The 22,329-nt window shown below is 50.3% G+C and overlaps 1 protein-coding gene across 3 annotated transcripts in view; it reads left to right on the plus strand.

The window, feature by feature from the left end:
• The window catches only part of GALNT17 (polypeptide N-acetylgalactosaminyltransferase 17), a 285,062-nt gene that overhangs the window by 38,498 nt on the left and 224,235 nt on the right, over window positions 1-22,329 (plus strand). The window contains exons 1-2 of one of the 3 annotated variants that reach the window (XM_042921618.1): window positions 2,019-2,053; window positions 7,719-7,885. The gene's annotated coding sequence lies outside the window, so the exon portion shown is untranslated. The other 2 variants (XM_042921617.1, XM_042921614.1) reach the window with 2 other exon arrangements.

Here is a 22,329-nt window from a genome sequence, read left to right on the forward strand (position 1 = left end):
TGATGCGGGTTTGGAAATTGCAGGGCATGACAGTTGGAGCCATAGATTAGGACGAGGTCGCCTAGTTAGAGTCAGCCAAGGGCAGAGAAGGAGCCTTGAGGAATTTGGGGATTTGGAGCGGGAACAGAAAGGGCAACCCGGGAAAAAGAACAGGGGGCCGGGGCCGATCAGGTGGGAGAGAGAGCGGAGGTGTGACTCCGGGAACCCTGGGTGTGCCGGCACCCAAGAGTGAGTCACATTTATATGAGGTGAGAGGCAACAACGTTAAATCCTGCAGCAATGATGGTCGGGAGGTATCTGCTGATTCCGGCCACATGGATGTCATTGGAAACTAACAAGAGCAGTTTTAGTGCAAGAGGGTAACTCGAGGCCAAAGGATGAGAGCGGAGTGAGGAACCGATGGGAGACGGAAGGAGACAAGGAGAAGAAAGACATCAATGAAAGCTGTGGGAGAGACCCACATTGTATTTAAATGGAAGAGACCTGAGCTTGTATTTAAATGGAAGAGACCTGAGCGTCTGGCTTCCTGACTCTGCTTCCTCCGGGGGAGGAGGGACAGAGGGTCCTTACATGTGCCTGGCTTCTCTCATCCGCACCTGCAGAGGAGCCACGATGCGGAGCTTGATCAGGATGGGGCCCAGGGTCTGCCCGGTTGCCAGGGGATGCTGACCGACGCTGATGCTACAGGCCCGTGACCACTTTTGGAAATTCCTGCCGATGGCCTTGATGGCCTTGATTTCCTCGGTGGATTAAGAGGCACGCTTCCCTGCAGGAGGGAGATGAGCCAGAGGGGAGAGTGGTAAAAGCAGAGAGCAGTGGGGAGGCGGGGGAGGGTTGGAGGCTTTGACCTGCCTTCCAGAGAAGCTTCAGGGCAGGTCCTCTGAGGGCCGTGAAGACTGGCAACCTCGGATTTGTCTTGTCATCAGCTGCAGGTGTGAGACGTTCTCTCTTTATCTGTCTCTATCATTATATCACATATCATTATATTTACAGATGGATGGAGAGAGAGAGAAAGAGGGGGAAGGGAGAGCTAAAGAGAGAGAGAGAAACATTTATTTAAAGGAATTTGGCATACGTGATTGTGAAGGCTGGCATATCCAAAAACCTGCAGGGCTCACCTGCAGCTCGGAGACCCAGGGAGGAACTCATGTTGCAGCGAGGATCCAAAGGCAGTCTGCTGTTCGAATTCCCTTTCCCCCGGGGGGGACCTCAGTCTTTTTTTTCTCTTCGAACCTTCCAACTGATTGGATGAGGCCCACCCACATTATGGAGAGTAATCTGCTTTAACCCAGGCCTACTGATCTACAGTCAGTCTCATCGAGAAAAAAAAGTACCTTCAGAAACCTCTAGAATAACGTGTGGCCAAAATACCATGACCTAGCCACGTTGACCCGTAAAACTGAGCATTAGAAGCAGTTAGATGTGCTTTGCGATCTGACTTCATCATCTGGCCCCGCATCCACAGTGGGCCGGGGAGAGGAGGGAGCGGTTTGTCTCCTTGCTGGGCGGAAAGTGAAGTTGCCGTTGTTGATGTGACACAGGAAGTGAGTGGAACGTTCTGAAGTTCCGTGTCAGTTGGCAGGTGTAGTGTCAACGTTCATGGCCTTTTCCGGGCTCAGGAGCATGGGAATTTTTGCAGTAGGGCTTCCAAGGAGGAGTCCCATTTCTGTTCTTGATTGCCCATAACCCGTGGCTTGGCATAGCTAAGATTGGCACACACGAGCCATGTCTTTGGTTAAGGATGTGCCTTCAGCGTTTACGGACTCACGGAATTCAGGCAGCGGCAAAGGGATGACTGTCTGACGCATTTGCCTTTTCCTCTCTGATTACCTCTATCTGGCAAGTGGGCACCATTTGGAAAACGAATCCCCTTGCTTAGTGGCTGGGCCACAGCAATGCATCCTTGGGGATGGGGCCCTTTTGCCTCTCAGTTGGAGATGGCGGGGTCTGCTATGGATCAAGGAGGGTGAGCCCAGGCCAAGGAAGCGTGTGGCCATCCAGGTCCCGGGAGATGGTGTGCTCGTTCCGGAAGCGCAGGGGATGTAGTACACGGGTACGTTCCGGGCTTGCTCTCCTACGTAAAGCACATTCAGAAACTGAAAGGTAGGGGCGCCTGGGGGGCTCAGTCGGTGAAGCGTCTGACTCTTGGTTTCGGCTCAGGTCATGATCTCACGGTTTGCGGGTTCGAGCCCCGCGTCGGGCTCTGCGCTGACAGCTCCGAGCCTGCTTGGGATTGTCTCCCTCTCTCTCTGCCCCTCATCTCTCTCTTTCTGTCTCTCAGACAGAAATAAATAAACATTAAAAAAAAAAAAGAAATAGAAAGGTAGACACTCCAGGACCCAGACCCTCCATTTTGACGTGGATCTGAGGTCGGGCAGCCATAGAAGAGGAGGCCTCACCTCCCACCACTATCCACAGCAGTGGAAAGAGCAGATGGGAAGATGTGTTTGCCCCAAGCCTGTGGCTGCTTGGGGTCAGTCGAGGTGGTGTTTCCTGACTCAAACTACCTATTCCGTTTGATTCCCCCCACATTCCTCCCTCTGGTTTCGCCCTGGGCTGCCGGCACTGAGAGGGCATGGGCTCCACGTCCGCTGTAAAGAACCTTTATTAATTGGCCTTTCTGACCCTATGCATGTGTCTGGTGCACTTGGAAAATGAAAATGAATCAGCCTGGTAGGAATTTGCAGAGCCGGCTGTGACCCTGTGGTTCCAAGCCCTGGCTCCCCACTGCTCCGTCTGTGAACAACCTTAGCTAGATGTCTTCTGGAAGGCCCCGGAAGGGAAACAGAAGGGACCCTCGTCAACCGTTCGGCATTTAGCGTTTACCGCACTGCATTCCAAGCTGCCTGGTTCTAAGTGTTGAACGTGTTTTAGCTGCAAACCCCAGGACTCTTGGCTACTGACGGCAGGATTGGGGCCCGGGCAGTGCTCGGTCACGGGTCCCCACACCCTAGTGAGACGCCCCAGAGCCAGAGCTCAGGGTAAGCAGCCAGGAAGGCCCAGCAGATTGGCCATGAGGTGACCGACCGTGTGAGCTGAGTGACGGGAGAGATTGGGTAGGCCCTGGAAGGGGAGCCCTCACCTTAGGACCCGAGGGATTAATGCCCAAGTGGGACCAGAGACAAGGAGTAGAGCCTGAGTGCAGGCCCTGTGGGCGCCTGCCCTGAAATGGCCCCGTGTGCTATCCCGTGTTTGGAAGAGTCGAGACATCAGATGAAGAAGTTCCCTTCCAGGCACCCTTGCTGCTGTCTTCGGGCAGCTTGTGCGACTCAGGGCAAGTGACTTCACCTCTCTGGGCCCCCAGTTTCCTCCTCTGTGAAATGGGGATGATAATACCGCCTACCTCAGAAGGTTGCTGTGAGGGTTAAATGAGACAGAACAGTACATAGAAGCTTCCAGAAACTTCCGACTCACCGCCGGCACTTGTATAAATGTTGGGTAACATCATCGTCATCCTCGTCTGTAAGGTCCTGAGATCTCCTGGCCCACGTTGCGTCTCAATTCTCTTACAACAGTGCAGTGGGGATGTTTTAGGGTCATTTTGTTGTCAGGTTGGCAAACTGGGTCACAAGTGTCACTTGGCCCCTCTGATCTATGTGCCACGTGGGGCTCACGTAAGTTGTCCTTAAAAGGAGGTCCTGGTACGGGCAGCTCCTTGGGCTTCATTTCCTGCTCGGAGGCCTGGTGGGTTCCGAAGCGGCCTGTTCTCCTCAGCTCTCTTCTCCTCACTCAGCATCAACCAAGGGAGGTCGTGGATACTTCTGGTGTTGAATGAGGTCAATGCCAATGGCTCTGCTGTGAGGGCGCCGAGAGAAGGGGAGACAGTTACCCTCGGGGAGCTACCAAGTTCAAGGGAGTATCCCAGGCCTATGGAGAGATGGACAGACAGACGTAAGGATGGATAGAAGGTGTCTGACAGATCTCACGAGGTTGGTTGTTTGTCTCTGCTCTCTCTTCTCTGTGAGATCGGCTTTCCAGAGACTGTTCTCGTGGCCCTCGGAGCAGAGGGCTGGGCTTGAGTTGCTTTGTAGCCTCTCTACGGAGCCTTAAGTGTTTATTGACAATTATCCAGACTTCTTAATGGGCGCCTGGGTGGCTCAGTCGGTGAAGCGTCCGACTTCGGCTCAGGTCACGATCTCACGGTCCGTGAGTTCGAGCCCCGCGTCGGGCTCTGGGCTGATGGCTCGGAGCCTGGAGCCTGCTTCCGATTCTGTCTCCCTCTCTCTCTCTCTCTGCCCCTCCCCCCCCCCCCCCCCACGCTCTGTCTCTCTGTCTCTCAAAAAGAAAAAAAAGAAAAAAAAAAAAAGAAAGTTATCCAGACTTTAAGACAGCTTGCCTGCCAACCATCTTCTTTAAGACAAGATTGTTTATTGCTCACTGACCCGTTTCTGAAAGGAGGCCTGTGATTTCTGGGACCCAGTTCTGAGCCCGTGTTGCTAGAGGAAGCCCACGGGATGCCCCCCCGCCCCCCCGGCTGTGGATTTGGAAGTACTTGGCAGTTGCTGTGGCATAGCATCCTCTGCTCATTCCTGGGTGCCTCGCAGATCCCGAATCCATTCTTTTATCCTCCTAAACCTTCCAGTCTACTCCTACCCGGGTTTTGCAGCCGGAAGGCCATCGGGGCGGCAGGAAACACGTCGGGTTCTGTGTGTTCCACTGTGTACAGATGGGGGTGGGAAGCCAAGCTCTGAAACCGACCTCTCCTTCCCCGAGTCGGCCTGCCCCGCCACCCCGGCCACCCCCGAGAGCACCGTGCAAGCCACCGGGGCAACTGGGCGCTCAGCACCTTCTGCCTCCTCGGCTCTGCGGGGACTCGGGGACGGAACACTTGGCTGTGGGTCATCAGGCCACAGCGGGAATTCAGTGTCAAGTCCTACAGGCAGGAGCCGTGGTCTGTTCTTTCTCTCTGCATTTCTACGGCCAGTGAGCCTCTCTCCCCGCAGCAACCACCCTTCATCTTCCGCCCTGTCTGGCCCCGGGGTGTGATTGTAAGTAACGTGTATATGAGTCAGCACCTACTCCTCAGTGCTTAAAAACCTCAGTGAAGGGGCGCCTGGGTGGCTTAGTCGGTTAAGCATCCGACTTTAGCTCAGGTCACGATCTCACGGTCCGTGAGTTCGAGCCCCGCGTCGGGCTCTGGGCCGACGGCTCGGAGCCTGGAGCCTGCTTCCGATTCTGTGTCTCCCTCTCTCTCTGCCCCTCCCCCGTTCATGCTCTGTCTCTCTCTGTCTCAAAAATAAAATAAACGTTAAAAAAAAAAAATTAAAAAAAAAAACCCTCAGTGAATAAATAAATACACTTAAAAAAAAAAAAAAAAGACCAAGGAAAGAACGCTGATTTTTATGACAGTGACTGTATTCATCTCGTCTGCCCATTGGGAAAGCCTGAGGACATGGGGCCCAGGAGAGGTGCACTGTCAGCTGGGCAAGGATAGAGACCCGGGTGGCCAGGCTGGGGAGGAGACTCCTGGGTGGGTCCTGCAAGGAGGGTCTGGGCTGCGTGAAAACTCTGGAAGCCTGGCCCATGCGTTGGGGAGCATTCAGAAGGGAACGGAGGAGCCGAAAGGGGGGGGGGGGGGCCGGGGGAGGCAGCCGGGCAGACTGGGTCTTTCCATTAGTTGGTACGTTGCATTGTCACGGGGCTCTCAGATGACCCTTGTGAGGTCTCAGGCAGGCACCACAGCTAGGTGTGGTGCGGATTATTTTGACAGTTTTAGAGGTGAAGACCTATGAACAGTGTACCCCGTGTGTGACGGAGAGCTTTCTCATTTTTGAAATCCCCGTCCCCCCCCCTCATCCACCATGATTTACCAAATGGCCACCTTGGCCCATGAAGGGGCAGGATGAAGGCTTCGAGGCTCCCCCATTTCCCGCTTTACCCTGGGGGCGGGAGTTGCCTGCTCTAGCCGAGAGGCTTGACTCAGAACTCAGTCCTGATTGCATCATGACCCCGTTGCCTGTGGGTGGAGAAGAAGGTGCTGGGACACTGCAATCTGGTCTTTCTGCTTCTGCGTTCCAAGCGCCAGAAGCTGTTAAAAACCAAGGACCAGAGACACGAGCCCTGGGGCTGAGCGCTGGGAATAGGTGGGCGCGTCCGGAATGTGTGCTCACAGGGACGGGCTGGTGAGTAAGCTGCCCAGGATGGTCGAGGGGGCTCGGAGGGACCTTCTGGGGTGCCCTCCTCCCTCGGATCCCCAGGCAGTAAATGAGATGATTCCCGCCGACTGCCCGGGAGCCTGTCAATAACCCTTCTAATCTCCCTGGCAGCCCCAGAAGTGAATTTACAGCGACATGGTAAAAATGAGGCTGCATGATCAATGGATCCCTGGACGTTTTCCTCCAGGAGACACAAATGCATCTCGTAACAAAACTTTATTTTCTTCCGAAAATTGCCTGCATGATTAATACGGCCCGACACAGCCCAAGCTGTTCCGCATAAAAAACAACCGTTTTTCTTGCTCTTTCTTCCGTGCTCTTCCCCCTCACTCCATTCCTTCAGCTCGTTTCCTTTGTTTTCTCCTCTAACACCTGTGCTATATATTGTCCAACCTCACACGAGGAGGAGGAGAATGTATTGAAATGCCTTAGCGCCCTCTCCCATGCTATTTGGTTTCCGCTTGGTATTTCCAATGCGGCTCAGCCTAAGCAGGGGACCGCATTCGTGAGTGCTCCCCCGGACAGAGCGCGGTGTTCCCACGACTGAGCCACGCACGGCATGTTCCCTGGGTATCAAGCTTGCATCACCGGGAGCTCCAGGGAGGCCAGAGCTCGACACCCCTGTGTCCAGCCTGGGTGAAAAGGACTCTTCTCTTTTATTCCTGTTTCCAGGGATGGGGGAGCTGCTGGGTCTTAGGAGGGAGGACCTCAAAGGCAGGCGGTCCCATCTCCTGCCCCCCCCCCCAGGAGATTCTAGGAACGCCTGCCAGAAGAGTTGGGGTGTATCCGGCAGCACGCTCCTATGCAGGCCGAGGACCCGCTTCCTTGAATACGATTATTTACATGTGCCTTTCGTGTCTGATTCTCGAATGCAGGCTCCACCCGAGAGGGCTGCTTGGTTTGGGTTCCCCCAGAAGCAGACCCTAAGACTAAGATTTGAGTGCACCATTGATTTGGAAGGTGGAGAGAGCAAACACCACCAGGGGCGTGGGGAAGTAGGACCTGGAAGGGAAGGCATCCCCCGAAGGGTGTGGTATGCAGATGGCCGCTGTGGGTGATGGAGGGGGAACCCTCCCTCGTTTCACTAGGGGGACCCTGGGAGGCCGTATAAACCGCCGCCCTTGGAGTCAGTCTGCTCCTGGGGTGAGCGAGCTGGGGTATTCATGCCTCAACTCCTGGCCGCCTCTGGATGGGAGCAGATGGGGGTGGGGCGGCAGCAAAGCAGGCTCCAGGCATGGAAACGCAGGTGCCCGAGTAGGGAGTGGGGCAGGTGGGCACCGAAGTGGGACCGGGCGGTGTGAACGGGCACCCAGGCCGCCTGGGAGACGCGAGATACGTACCCGAGACTGCTGCTTCTGGTTCCTCTGGGGCGGCAGCTTGAGGAGAATTGGGGCTGGACCCCTTAACGATCTCCTCCTTAGGTTCCAGTCTTTGTTCTCAGCCAAGGGGGGCCCCGGAGGGAACTGGTGACTCACACCTTGGGCACACGTGGGCCGTGTCCGTCCGCAGCGCCCATGCCTTCCGCCTTCCTCTGACTCTGCTCGGCTGGCTCTCTTCCCCCAGGTGCAAGGAGCTGAAGTACTCCAAGGAGCTGCCCCAGATCTCCATCATATTCATCTTCGTGAACGAGGCCCTGTCAGTGATCCTGCGGTCAGTCCACAGCGCGGTCAACCACACGCCGACGCACCTGCTGAAGGAAATCATCCTGGTGGACGACAACAGTGACGAAGGTATGGGGGCCGCCAAGCCGCACGAGCGTTTTGGAGGGGAACCTGGGAGCGCGCCGGCTCAGCAAGGGGGAAAATGCCACTTGCGTTGTAACACGAGTCCACCTGTCTTTGTCTCCTGTCCCTGGGGCATAGCTACAGAGAGGAAGACATCTGGGCGCACGAGCACTGGTCCATTAGACCTCGAGGCCTGCAGGGCTCTTAGGAATAAATGACTGGCAGGGCACCCTGGGTGGCTCCGTCGGTTAAGCGTCCAGCTCTTGATTTCGGCTTTGGCTCGTGGAATCGAGCCCCATGTCCGGCCCCGCGCTCCCAGTACACAGCCTGCTTGGGGTTCTCTCTGTCCCTCTCTCTCCCTGCCCCTCCCCAGCTTGCTCATGCTCTCTCTTGCTCTCTCTCAAAATAAATAAACATTAAGAAAAAAAAGAAGTTACTGGCCACATAGATGGACTCATTTTCCCTTCTTCATGTTACCTAAAGTAGATGACAAGGGGCGCCCAGATTCTTCCCCACTCCCCGCCCCAGCCCTACCCACTGCCACCGTCCTTTCCCAAGAGGTAAAATAAAAAATGAAATTCTGGGGGCACCTAGGTGGCTCAGTCGGTTGAGCGTCCGGACTCCTGGTTTTGGCTCAGGTCGTGATCTTGAGGTTTCGTGAGTTCGAGCCCTGCATGGGGCTCTGCTCAGGTAGGGTGGAGTGTGCTTGGGATACATTCTCTCTCTCTCTCTCTCTCCCTCTCCCTCCCTCTCTCTCTGCCCCTTCCCCACTCGAGCTGTCTCTGTCTCTCTCTCAAAGTAAATAAATAAACTTAAAAAACAAAACAGTGTAATTCCGTCCTGGGACGGGAACCACTCATCTTGCATCCGAAGTCCTCTCTGGGCCGCCGAGCCAAAAATGACTGGAGGTAGAAACGAGCAGTGTTCACAGGTGTTTTGGAGGTCGGCTCCCTTTAGAATAGTGGCTCAGTTTAAAAAATATAAAACAGGCGGGGCGCCTGGGTGGCTCGGTCGGTTAAGTGTCCGACTTCGGCTCAGGTCGTGATCTCACGGTCCGTGAGTTCGAGCCCCGCGTCGGGCTCTGTGCTGACAGCTCGGAGCCTGGAGCCTGTTTCAGATTCTGTGTCTCCCTCTCTCTGCCCCTCCCTTGTTCATGCTCTGTCTCTCTCTGTCTCAAAAATAAATAAATGTTAAAAAAAAATTTTTTTTTTTTAAAGTTTCAATTAAAAAAAAAAAAAAAATATATATATATATATATATAAAACAGGCAGGTATTGGGCAGCAGGAACAAAAATCTTCCGGGGTCGCTGGAGGCGGGTCGGGGGGAGGCCTGGTGTCCAACTGGCGGCCGATGGGTCTTGCTAACCTTGCCCTTGTGTTGGCTCCTGGCCTAAGGTAATGCGCTGCGCTCGCCGCAGGGAGAAACCCCCACCAGCTGATGCCACAGGAGAAAGCCAGCCAGGGTGCGCGCTCAAGGCCAAGGAGGCTTATCTTCTGAGCCATGGGAGGACTAGGGCAGGCTAAAGCCCTGGCTCTCAGCGTGCTGGGTAGAGAGGGAGAAAGATTACCCCGCGTGTGCTCCCGGGCTAGGAGAGGGTGAACAGGAGCCAGGACGATGCCACGGGTGCCGTGTGGCACCTGGCTATCTCCGGGAGCTCAGGGCTGAGCCACGTCATTGGCCCCGGGCACTGAAGTCCCCCTGCCCCTTCTGAACTGGCTGGCTGGGCCCCCGAAGGGCCCCCGTGCACCTCGGCCCAGCAATATGCCAGTCGGGTACCGCCTTCTCCGAGGCCTCCAGAGTTGGAGGACGGAGGGGTCACTGGCTGTGTTTTTCACATCCTTATTTTTCTCTTTTTACCTCTGGCCATTCCGCCAGGTGTAGATTCTGCTAACACTGGCCCTGGCGGTCTTCTTGTGAGAACGTGGCGCGTTCGGTTCCTTGGAGCCTCTAAGCCATCTGGCGAAGCCTGTCTCCCTGACGTGGCTCCCAGAGCCCCTCGCGGCATGCCGCGTGCCCACCGTGGACCCCTTGCATCAGCAGAGGGCATCCCTGATCCTCCTTCCCTCCATTTGGTGGCTGAGTCCCCCAGGTGTCCCCTGCGGGTGCCCTGCTCAGAGAATCCTTTGCTGCCGTCCTACGGCCCTAGCTGGGAGCTCCCCCAGCACCCATTACCCTGCCTACCCAGCACGTAGCACGTGATACCTCCCCGTCTTGCACAACTGGCCTCCCACGGTGCTGGATAGGACGGGGTTTCTCAGGGCCCGTCTGGCATCGGCCCTCGGTGAGTCTCACCCAGCCTGGGAGTGAGTGACAAAGATGAACGAGGCTTGCAAAGGGCAAGTGGAGTGGGGCTAAGTGGCCTTGTGGCAGGAGGCGGGGCAGAGAAGAGCTCGCACACCCAGAGAAGAGAGCGGGTGCCCGACGGCATTGGGGTGAGGACCCACGGCCAGTGGGGCTCCCTCCCCTGAGGAGATCTTGGCGGAGCTCAGCCAGAGAGAAATGGGGGTCCAAGCTGGTCTCCACCAGAATGGAAACTCGGGTCTCTGGTGGGCGTCTTAGTTTGGGCTCCCCCAGGAGCAGACCCTGAGACAAAGATTTGAGTGTGTTAGTTGATTTGCGAGGGGGAGAGAACACCTCGAGGGGCTGGGGGGAAGTAGGACAGGAAGGGCGTGATACGCAGGTGGCCCCTGTGGCTGAGGCAGCTTAATCCCACTTGGGGGACTCCGGGAGCCAGGGGTTTAAAGCCCACTCCTCTTCTGAGCCAGTCTGCTCCAGGGGTACTTAGGCACCTTCTTCGGCTTCCCGCTCAGAACCTCCTGGAGCCCCACCCTGGAGGAAATTCTGCTCCAGGAGGTCTGGAGTAGGGCTGAGAATGTGCATTTCTTACAAATTCCCAGGAGGTGCTGATCCTGCCCCTACGGGAACCACACAGTTGAGAACCCCTGAGTTACCATCTCAGGGGTTCGCATTTAAATAAAGCTGTTCAGTGGGTGAGAAACGGGGTGGGAGAGATATTCGGTCCAGCCTGATCATCAAGTTAATTCCCATTCATCCTCCTCTGTCCCCCCCCCCCCCCTGCAAATACCCGGTGGACCAGGAGGAGACTATATTAACACTGTTTCCCCCTTTTCTGTCCTTCCTTCTTGCTTCTGTATTTTCTCCAGGCTAGAAGTACCTTCTCTTTAACTGCAAGAGGGACTTAACATTTTTTTTCTCTGTTGAGATTTTCTTTGTGACTGGTATTATCGAATTTTGTAAATGTTCTATATACACTTGAAAAGACCCCCCCCCCACACACACTGTATTCATGGAATTGAATTCCTGCCAGACATCAATTTTGTGTATTTAGATAGACTCTGAGTTTATTTTCTTAAGGCTTTTTGATGATGGTGTTTTCAAATCTCCTCCTACGATGACTTTTCCTTCCCATGTCCCTAATAACGCTTGATTTCTGTATCTTGTTGTCAGTTTCTTTGGTAACTGTAGATTCGTGTCTGTGTGGTTTCATCGTTAGTGGTGGCTGTCACCCTGATGTCATACTCCCTTTATCTTAAAAGCATACTTTTTTCCTTGCCTCGAATTTAGTTCATCTAACCTTAATATTGTTATCCCTGCTTACCTTCTGCTCAAGTTTGATTAAACCATTTTTCCCCAGCCTTACTGTGTTTTCCGATCTTAAAAGTAATGCGTGCTCTCTTTGTAGGAAACTTTGAATGTATCAAAAAGTAACTGGGAAATACAAATACCGCAGAGAGTAACTGAAGGCAACTGTTCACTCCCCCCTGTTCTCCCCTTCTTAAATTTTTTTTTTTATTTGAGAGAGAGAGAGAGAGAGAGAGAGAGAGAGAGAGATCTCAAGCAGCCTCCATGCTCAGTGCAAAGCCTGACATGGGGCTTGATCCCACGACCCTGGGATCATGACCTGAGCCAAAATCAAAAGTCTGATGCTCAACCAACTGAGCCAGCCAAAGGTTCCCCCTCCCTTTCTTTTTTTAAAAAAATTGTTAATGTTTATTTATTTTTGAGAGAGAGACAGAGTGTGAGCGGGGAAGGAGCAGAGAGAGAGAGAGGGAGACACAGAATCCAAAGCAGGCTCCAGGCTCTGAGCTGTCAGCACAGAGCCCGACGCGGGGCTTGAACCCACGGACCACGAGATCATGACCTGAACCGCAGTCGGACACTTAATCAACTGAGCCACCCAGGCACCCCACTCCCTTCTTTTTTTTAATGCAGGTGTTACATAGTTAAGATCCTATAGTAAAAACAATATTCATCCTGTTTCCCCCCCTGAACTGTGAAACATCATAGTTCTCTTTTTATTAAAAAAGATCTGCAAACATCATTTTCATGAGGGTAGAATGGTCCATTCTCAAGCCGGTCATGCCTGGCTCAGGTGGGAACTAGAATCCCACACCTATATGTTATCATATCCATTAAAGGAAAACCAAGCTTTATCAGGAAAAAAGAAAGAAAGAAAGAAAGAAAGAAAGAAAGAAAGAAAGAAAGAAAGAAAGAAAGAAAAGAAAGAAAGAAGAAAGCAGAGAAAAAAAGGAAAAATAAAAGGAGAGAGAGATGGAAGGAAGGGAGGGAGGGAGGGAGGGAGGAAGGAAGGAAGGAAGGAAGCAAGGAAGGAAGGAAGCAAGGAAGCAAGGAAGGAAGGAAAGAAAAACCACCTGGTCCAGGGAGTGTGTGAATAAAGCCAGAAGGCTCAGGACCTGTGTGTACAGGTAATTCAGGGTCTTTCACTTGTTAGGTTTGTTTTTACATTTGTTTCATTCGGCTTGAATACTGATGTTGACGCAAGTTAAACCCAAGTAAGATGCAATTCTTTGTGCTCCTGTACATTAAACCGAAATCCCTCGGGCAAAAGTTACCAGTGATCGCGGCGCACCCAGTCCAGCGGGCACTTTCCTGCTCTGATCCGGCCACGTCTGACATTGTTGGTGGCTTCCTTCCGGGCACTTGTCCCCTCCTGATCCATCCCTGTAGCACAGAGCAATTCAGCCTCTCCCCTGAGCTCCAGACCTGCGTCCTCTCTCTCCTCAAGGGCCAGGGTCCCTCTGAACCGTAAGCTCAGTCTGTCCTGTGACTAGCTTAGCATTCTCCTCTCGGCCTCGCAGACCTGCTTCTCGTTATCTCCTGTCCGTGAAGGGCTTTACCTCGTCACCAAAGACCAGAGGGCCTTTCATTCTCTTTCTGCTCTGTTTCTCAGCATCTGCTTAGTCCCTCTTGAGCGTGATCCCGCCTGGCCGTGTCCCAAGCCACTGGTCTTTGTTCAGATCATCAGCATTTTCCCGCTTTGATCTTTGTTTGAGGGGTTGAGGCTGAGGGAATTCAGGTGCATGGAGTTGTATCAATCATCATTCTTGCCACACCCTGTCACGGTCATCGTTTATGATTTTCCTTTACTTTTTTTAAAAGTTTATTTATTTTTGAGATAGAGAGTGCAAGTGGGGTAGGAGCAGAGAGAGAGGGAGAGAGAGGATCCCAAACAGGCTCTGAGCTGTCAGCGCAGAGCCCCATGCGGGGCTCAAGCCCACGAACCGTGAGATCATGACCTGAGCCGAAATCAAGAGTTGGATGCTTAACAGACTGAACCCTCCAGGCGTCCCTCTTGTCCCTTACTTCTAATTGAGATAGAATGCACATAACATCAAATACACCCTTATGAAGTGTGTATAGTTCGGTGGCTTTCAGTACATTCACGACGTTTTGCAACTGTAACCACGGTCTAATTCCGGAATATTTTCATCGTCCCCCTTAAAGAGATCCTGGACCTGTTTAGCCATCTCTCCCAGGTCCTGGGGCAACCACCAAGTATTTCTGTCTCTATGATTTTGCCTTTTCTGGACATTTGCTATCAACAAAATGTACAACCTGTAGCTTTTGGTGTCTGCCTTGTTTCGTGCAACGTACTGCCGCCCAAGTTCATCGTGTGGTGGCATGGGTTTACGTCATTTCTTTTTGTGGCTCAGCGACATTCGGTTGTGTGGAGGTAACACATGACCTTTCTTTGTTCTTCAGTTGATGGATAGGTGGGGCGTTCCTGCTTTTTGGTTGTTACGAATAATACTGCTAGGAACGTTCGTGTAAAAGTTGTCGTGTGGAATGTTTTCAGTTCTCTTGGGTACCTACCTAGGAGTGGAATCGTTGGGTCCTGTGATAATTCCACGGTTCATATCTTGAGAAGCCATCAGACTGTTTTCCCCAATGACACGGTTTTTCGCGGGAGCGGCACCATTTTGCATTCCTACTGGCAATGTATGAAGTCCCAGTTTCGCCACATCCTCAATATTTGTTATTTTCCTTTAAAAAAAAACACACACAAAGGCCACCGTGGTGCGTGTAAGGTGGTATCTCATGGTTTTATTTGCATTTCTCTAATGACTGATTATTTTGAGCATCTTTTCATGTGCTTGCTTGCCATTAGTCTGTCTTTTTAAAAAAAATTTTTTTTTACTTTTATTTATTTTTGAGAGACAGAGCACAAGTGAGGGAGGAGCAGAGAGAGAATGAGACACAAGGTCCGAAGCAGGCTCCAGGCTCTGAGCTGTCAGCACAGAGCCTGACGCGGGGCTTGAACCCACAAACCGTGAGATCATGACCTAAGCCAAAGTAGGATGCTCAACCGACTAAGCCACCCAGGCGCCCCCATTAGTCTGTCTTATTTGGAGAAATGTCTATTGAAATCTTTTGTCAACTTGAATTTTATTTATTTATTTATTATTTTTTGAATGTTTATTTTTGAGTGAGAGAGAGACAGAGTGCGAGTGGGGGAAGGGCAGAGAGAGAAAGGGAGACACAGAATCTGAAGCAGGCTCCAGGCTCCGAGCTGTCAGCACAGAGCCCGACACAGGGCTCCCACTCATGAACTTTGAGATCATGATCTAAGCCGAAGTGGAACGCTTAACCAACTGAGCCACCCTCGTGCCCCCTTTTGCCGATTTTTAAAATGGGTCATTTGTCTTCTTAGTGTTGAGTTGTAATTGCTTATGTCTTCTGGGCACACATTCTTATCAAATATATTCTGTACGTAATTTTGCAAATGTATTTGCAGATATTTCCTTCTGTTCTGTGGATTGTCTTTTCTCTTTATTGATAGTGTCCTCTGATGCACAAAAGCTTTTCATGGTCATGAAAGTCAAGTTTTTTATTTTTTTCTTTGGGTGCTTGAGCTTTTGGTGTCATATCTAGGAAACCATTGCCTAGTCCAAGGTCACAAAGATTTACACCTATATTCTCTTCTAAGTGTCTGGAGTTTTAGCTCCTACATGTAGCTCCATATCCATTGTGAATTCATGTTTGTGTATGGTTTGAGGTAGGGGTCCAAATTATTATTATTATTTTTTTGTCCCATGAGGATATTCAGTTGTCCCAGTACCATTTGTTGAAGGAACTGTTCTTTTTCCCATTGAATGGTCATGGCATCCATGTCAAAAATAAATTGCCTTGTAAGTGTAAGGGTTTATTTTTGGACTTTAAATCCTATGTCATTGATTTATGTGTCTATCCCTGTGTGAGTACCGCCTTGTCTTTATAACTTTTCCTTTATAGCAAGTTTTAAGAATCAGGAAGTGAGTCTTTCAGACTTATTCTTCTTTTTCAGTATTGTTTTGTCCATTCTGGGTCCCACGTGTTGACATGTGAATTCTGGGTCCCACATGTGACATATGACACGTTTGTCCATTGCTTCAAAAAGGCAGTTGGAACTTTGTCAGGGATTTTGCATTGAATCTATAGGTCAATTTGAAAAGTGTTGTCATCTTAGCAATATTAATACTTCCAATCCATGACATGGAATGTCTTTGGTACCTGGCTGGCTAAGTCAGCAGAGTGTGCGAACTCTTGATCTTGGGGTTGTGATTTGGAGTCCCATGTTGGGTGTAGAGATTACCATGACATGGAGGGCCTTTCTATTTATTTAGATCTTCTTTAATTTCTTTAAACAATGTTTTATAATTTTCAATATACAAGTCTTCTTGTTTTTTTTAAAAAAATGTTTATTTATTTATTTTGAGAGAGAGCGAGAGAGCACACACATATGCATGAGGAGAGGGCGCAGAGTGAGAAGGAGAGAGAATCCCAATCCTGCTGAGCGTGGATCCTGATGCAGGGCTCGATCCCACAACTCTGAGATCATGACCAGAGCCACAATCAAGAGTCGGATGCTTAACTGACTGAGCCACTGAGGCTCCCCTACAAGTCTTGCCTTCTTGGTCTAAATTTATTCCTAGATATTTTATTATTTTTGATGTTGAATTGTAAGTAGAATTTCTTTCTTTATTTCATTTTTGGACTACTCACTGCTCGCGTATAGACATGCAGCTGATTTTTGTATATTGATCTTGTATTCTACGTTGCTAAACTTGTTTCTTAGCTCTGATTGTGTGTGTGTGTGTGTGTGTGTGTGTGTGTGTGTGTATTCTTCAGAGCTTTCTGCCTGTAATGTCACGTCACCTTCAAGTAGTGACAATTTTACTTCTTACTTTCCAATCTGGATGCCTTTTATTTATTTATTTTTTGCTTAGTTTTCCTGGCTCCTTTATTCTTTTCGTGCACTTTTTACGAAATGCCTGATATCCTATCACGTCAAGAACAAAAGTACTGACCCGTGTACTATCTTAATTGTTTACAAAGGCTTCTTCTGGAGAAGACAGCTAAGTCACGAGCGAGCTCAGGGAAACACAGGACACACCCTTGTGGGGACATCTGGCAGGCTGTTGTGTGCACCAGTGCTGGGGATAAGGCAAAAATCGGGACAGAAGGAATGGCTGCTCTGTGTTTTCTGCCGGCGACCTCATCAAGGCGCATTGCCTACTCTTAGAAGGAGGTCGAAGCAGACCACGTCTGGGGGATGAAATGAATGTCCTCCGCTGATCCAGGCAGCGGGCATGGCGAGAGAGAGCACAGACTATGTCAGCCTGTGGTCAGAATATCCCATTATAGGGAAGAATGGGGACAATCTATCCTCATTCAGACATCATTTGACTCATCAGAGCAGCAAAGATGACAAAGATTAGTAAGAGTCCGTGTCGGTGAGGATACAGAGAAAAAAGACTCTCATATCCTTCTCATGGGACAGAACCGCATATCCGAACAATTTATCAATTCATATTGAAAGTTCTGGGCTCATTCAAGCAATCTATCCTCAGTCGAAAATGAGGTGAGTTTGCGGAAGCAAGAGTAATGGCAACTCGCCATGTGTCCGCCTCAAGTCCCGCTGCCCCGCTGTGGACAGTTGGCTGCAGTGGCTATGGGTCACTGTCACCTTGGATCCCTCCTCACCATCCTCCTGGGGACCTCCTTTGCCCCCTCTCCTATGCTAAATTCCAGGCTTTTCTCTTTTCTTGGTTTACGTGCTTATTTTGACGCAACATAACAGCCAGGAGCCTCATTAAGGGACTACGAGGAAGATAAAGTCTTTTGAGATCATCCGTGTCTCAAGAAAGCTTTATCCTCATTTTCTGTGTGATCGATGGCCTGGTTGAGACAGATAGTCCCTTCTTTCAGATTTTGATGTTTTGGCTTCATTATCTTTTTTCAATGTTTTGTAAAGGAACCAAAGGCATTCCGATTTCTGATCGCGTGTGTGTGTGTGTGTGTGTGTGTGTGTGTGTGTGTGCGCATGTGTGTGTGTGTGTTCTCCTTTCTGGAAGCTGGTGGAATCTTCCATTTTGTCCCCAGAGTTTTGAAATCCACGATGATGAGCCTTAGTGTGGGTCAGTTTAGTGGCTTGAATCTGGAATCTAATGTCTGTCAGTTTTCGGAAAATTCCTTGGAACATTCCATTGATAATCCCTCCCCATTTTCCTCGTTTCTCTATTTCAGCGTCTCCCATTATTCCATTAGTAAGCCTCTTGGGTGGAGCCTTTAATTTTCTTATTTTTTCTCTGCCACCTTATCTTTCCTTATATTTTTGCCCAGCTTTGTTTGCTGTCTCTTCAGTTTTATCTTCCTTCCCTTCCAGTCAGTTTTTTTTTATCTCTGCCATCATGATTTTACTTCCAAGTGCCCATTTTTATTCTCTGAGAGTTCCTTTTTATAGCATATTGTTCTTATTTAATAGAAGCAATATGTTTTCCTATCCCCTGGAGGATATTAATAATATTACGTCTTTTGTTTTGGTTTTCGGTTTTTCTCCCTGCACAGTCTGGTTCCACACGGTTTTTGCTCTTTGCTGTTTGGTTTCTGTCTCCCCGAGCTGAGGCCCCCCCCCCCGCCGAGGTCTGGTGAGCCTGCTGTCTGCTCAGGATCACCACCAGTTTTGACAGTAGAGGGTCGCAGGGGCTGGAGCACAGGGTAGGGACGGGGATCTAGTGATCAGTTTCCTTTCGAATGGCCTTCCTTCTGGTGCCCCTCATTTCTGTTTCCCCAGTTTAGTCACCCCCAGTTCAAGAGGTACCCAGTGCTGCTGGCTTCATTATCTCTCGAGGATTCTCTGGTGTATGTTGAATTGGTTTCTCAGTGTTTCCCATGGTAGCTGGAGGTCGGCTGCTAGACATCTCTCAACGCACTTTCTACCACTTTCCAGCTTCCCCGGTATTGTGGCTGGTGTCTCCTCTTGTGTTTTCTCTGACCCTGGGAAAGCATGTGTGGGTTTCTTTCATATTAAAAAAGAAATCGGTGTTTTCAGGGTTTATGCTTCAGGGAAGCGTGTCACATTCGTGAGTTAAATTCATCTTCCCCCCCAAATTCCATATTAATTTTTAATAATTAAAACAAAATTTTAACGTTTGTTCATTTTTAAGAGTCAGAGAGAGACAGAGCGTGAGGGAGGGGCAGAGAGAGAAGGAGACACAGAATCTGAAGCAGGCTCCAGGCTCCGAGCTGTCAGTATAGACCCCGACGAGAGGCTCGAACTCATGGACGGTGAGATCGTGACCTGAGCCGAAGTCGGACGCTTAACCCACTGAGCCACCCAGGCACCCCAGTTTTTAAGAACTTTTAATATGGATTGATAAATTGCTCTCCAGATATGTGGTCTGTCTCACGAGAAGGATATCAAAGTGTCTTTTTCTCTGCATTCTCATCGACACTGAATCTTATTTCTTTTTTGTCTTTACGGTTCTGATGAGTGAAAAATGACATACTTTTAAATCTGTGTTTTTTTTTAACCCTAGTGATGATGGGAACTTTTTCAAATGGTTAATTGTCTTTATTTTTATAGAGATCTGCCAGTTGATGACCCCTCATTTCTTTTTCTCCTGGAGAATTTATCTTCGCTTCCCTGAATTGTGAGAACTTTATAGATATTAAATAAACTTCTTTCACAGTCATCTGACGGGCGTTTCTGCCCAACCTGTGCTTTTGACTTTACTTTGTTTATTGTGTTTTTTGACAAATATAAATTATACATTTCTACATAGTCAGATCCATCAGCCTTTTCTTTTTTTTTCTTTTTTCTTAAAAAAAAATTTTTTTTTTAACGTTTATTTATTTTTCAGACAGAGAGAGGCACAGCATGAACGGGGGAGGGGCAGAGAGAGAGGGAAACACAGAATCGGAAGCAGGCTCCAGGCTCTGAGCCATCAGCCCAGAGCCCCACGCGGGGCTCGAACCCGCGGACCCCGAGATCGTGACCTGAGCCGAAGTCGGACGCTTAACCGACTGAGCCACCCAGGCGCCCCCAGTCTTTTCTTTTAGTGACGCCCTGAGAAAGTTACTCATCAGCCTCAGGTGGCACAAATATTTATGCATATTTTCTTACAGGTAAATCGTTTTGTTTTTTGTTTTTTTTTCCAAATCAATTCCCAGTGGATGAAACATTTTCGTGTTCAGGTATGAGTTTCAGCCTGGAGACCCTGGTCTCAACATGTGCTTATCTGAATTTATTTAATACTCTATCCTTTAACCACCGATTTGAGATTTCCTATTTTCATATGCTACCATATTTCAGATGTGGAAACATGGCGGCTGAATCACATGAGGACTGATTGGTTTTGGAGGAGGGGGAAGAGGAGGGAGGAGTTATGGAAGGGTGTTGCCTCCGGGCACAAGATGGGTATTGGTGCTACTCATTAAGAGGGGGAATGTAGGGGCACCTGGGTGGCTCAGTCAGTTAAGCGTCTGACTTCGGCTCAGGTCATGATCTCGCGGTCTGTGAGTTCGAGCCCCGCGTGGGGCTCTGTGCTGACAGCTCAGCGCCTGGAGCCTGCTTCGGATTCTGTGCCTCCTTCTCTCTCTGCCCCTCCCCAGCTCATGCTCTGTCTCTCTCAAAAATAAATGAACATTGAAAGGATATGGCAGAAGTGGTGGGTATGGGAGGGGGACTGAGTTCACCTTTTTGGATATGTCGGGTGCAAATTCCTGTGGAAGTTCATTGTGCCTTCCAAACTCAGATGAGGGGTAACTTCAACCATCAAAATAGTATTAATGGTGGGGCACCTGGGTGGCTCAGGGGGTTAAGTGTCCGGCTCTTGACTTTGGTTTGGGCATGATCCCAGGGTCGTGGGATCGAGCCCCACCTTGGGCTCTGCCCTGGGCGTGGAACCGGCTTGAGAATCTCTCTCCCTCTGCCCTTCTCCCCACCCCCTTCTCCTTCCCTCTCTCCCAAAGTGGCTTGAAATAGTACTGGAATAAAATAATATTAAAAGAACATTAGAGTCTTCTTCATTTCTACTGTCATAATCCTTAATGCATTTTCAAATAGGTCTTATCCATAGTTTTCAGCTACTTTTTAAAAACTTCCCTCATTACCTTCTTTGTTCTTAAGCAATAGCATGTGGAAGAAAAAGCAGAATCGAATCTGGTGTGGTGTCGGCCAAGGCACTTACCTTTTCCGGTGTTGAGTACTTTGGGGAGAGCAGTGGCTTTGAGGCAGGGTTTAAACTGTCAGCTTTAGAGTTAATACTTGCGGGGCGCCTGGGTGGCTCAGTCGGTTGAGCGGCCGACTTCGGCTCAGGTCACGATCTCACGGTCCGTGAGTTCGAGCCCCGCGTCGGGCTCTGTGCTGACCGCTCGGAGCCTGGAGCCTGTTTCGGATTCTGTGTCTCCCTCTCTCTGACCCTCCCCCGTTCATGCTCTGTCTCTCTCTGTCTCAAAAATAAATAAACGTTAAAAAAAAAAAAAATTTAGAGTTAATACTTGCAAAAGCCCACAGTGCAAGTCCTGGGAGGTATGATAAAGGATGTTCCCGCTGAGGGTGCTCGCCGTGGTATTGGATTTGCCAGGTCCAGATCACTCTTGGACACTCTTCTTCTGGGTTACCTCCCCTGGGAAGCCTTCCCGGATTTCCCAGCTGCGGCAGGGTTCGGGGCCCTTCGCCTCTGCTGCCCGGGCATCACTGTGGGGTTTGGCCCCCCCACTTGGCCTGCCGCCTTGCTTTTGCGTATTTGCCCAGCTCTGGACGGTCAGACCCTTGAGGGCAAGAACCACAGCTCCTTCTGCGCTGCCTTCCCAGGGCCCCCGCACGCTGCTGAGTTACAGCGATTGCTGAATATGTTCAGTTACTGCGCGAGCGCGAAGCTTTCCTTTTTGTCCTTCCTCTGACATCGTCCTGGGAGGTTCTGCATTCGGCGTTGCTGTGCGTGTTTGGGCTTCGATGCTCTGGTTCTTGTGGTTTCGGTTTCAGAAAGCACTCCTCTCCTGGAATCATCTCTTGGTGATCAGGACGGTTGTCCACCTGGTCCCTACTCCTTCCCTGGGGGACCAGCCCACCCGGTCAGGCCCTTCTCTTGGGTGGCGCATTCAGAGGGTGACAGCAGGGTGGTTCGAGTTAGAAAACTTTTCTGCGTGGAAGGTTACACCCTCCGGACGTCCGGAAGGGATTTTGGAGACGGCGCGATGGCATTGTTTGCTTTTCTTCCTGGTTTATAATTGCGGGGATAGGAGGAGTCCTGTGTTTCTGGAAGATAACCGTTTCCCCTGTGTGGTTGAGGCTCTGAGTCAAGCAGCCAGGAGACAACTTGTTATCACGCAACTCCATGCCCCATGCCGGGCCAGGCTTCCTTATTGGAACCTGCCTTTCCCCTTGCCTGTAAAGAGCCTTCCTAATCAGAAACAATGCTTGGTTTTGTCCCCTACCAGATCACCGCAGTGTGACAGCGTTTGCTCTGTGGGTCTGTAATCACAAGTAGGTTGTGTATTTACATTTCTCCCCATGTATTTTCAGGCCATGAGGGGGAAAGATTAAGAAAGAGAGTGTAGGGGCACCTGGGTGGTTCATTGGGTTGAGCATCCGACTTCGGCTCAGGTCATGATCTCGCAGTTCATGAGTTCGAGCCCTGCGTCGGGCTCTGTGCTGACAGCTCAGCGCCTGGAGCCTGCTTCGGATTCTGTGTCTCCCTCGCTCTCTGCCCCTCCCCCCCGAAAAATAAACATTAAAAAATTTAAAAAAGAGAGTGTGTATGTCTTTACACTGGAGATCATGAAAGAACCCCAGTGAAAGCTTCATAGTCTAACTGGCTTTAAAAAAATTTTTTTTTTAATGTTTATTTATTTTTGAGACAGA

The sequence above is a fragment of the Panthera leo genome, chromosome E3 (assembly GCF_018350215.1).
Source record: "Panthera leo isolate Ple1 chromosome E3, P.leo_Ple1_pat1.1, whole genome shotgun sequence".
In the NCBI taxonomy this organism is placed as follows: domain Eukaryota; kingdom Metazoa; phylum Chordata; class Mammalia; order Carnivora; family Felidae; genus Panthera; species Panthera leo.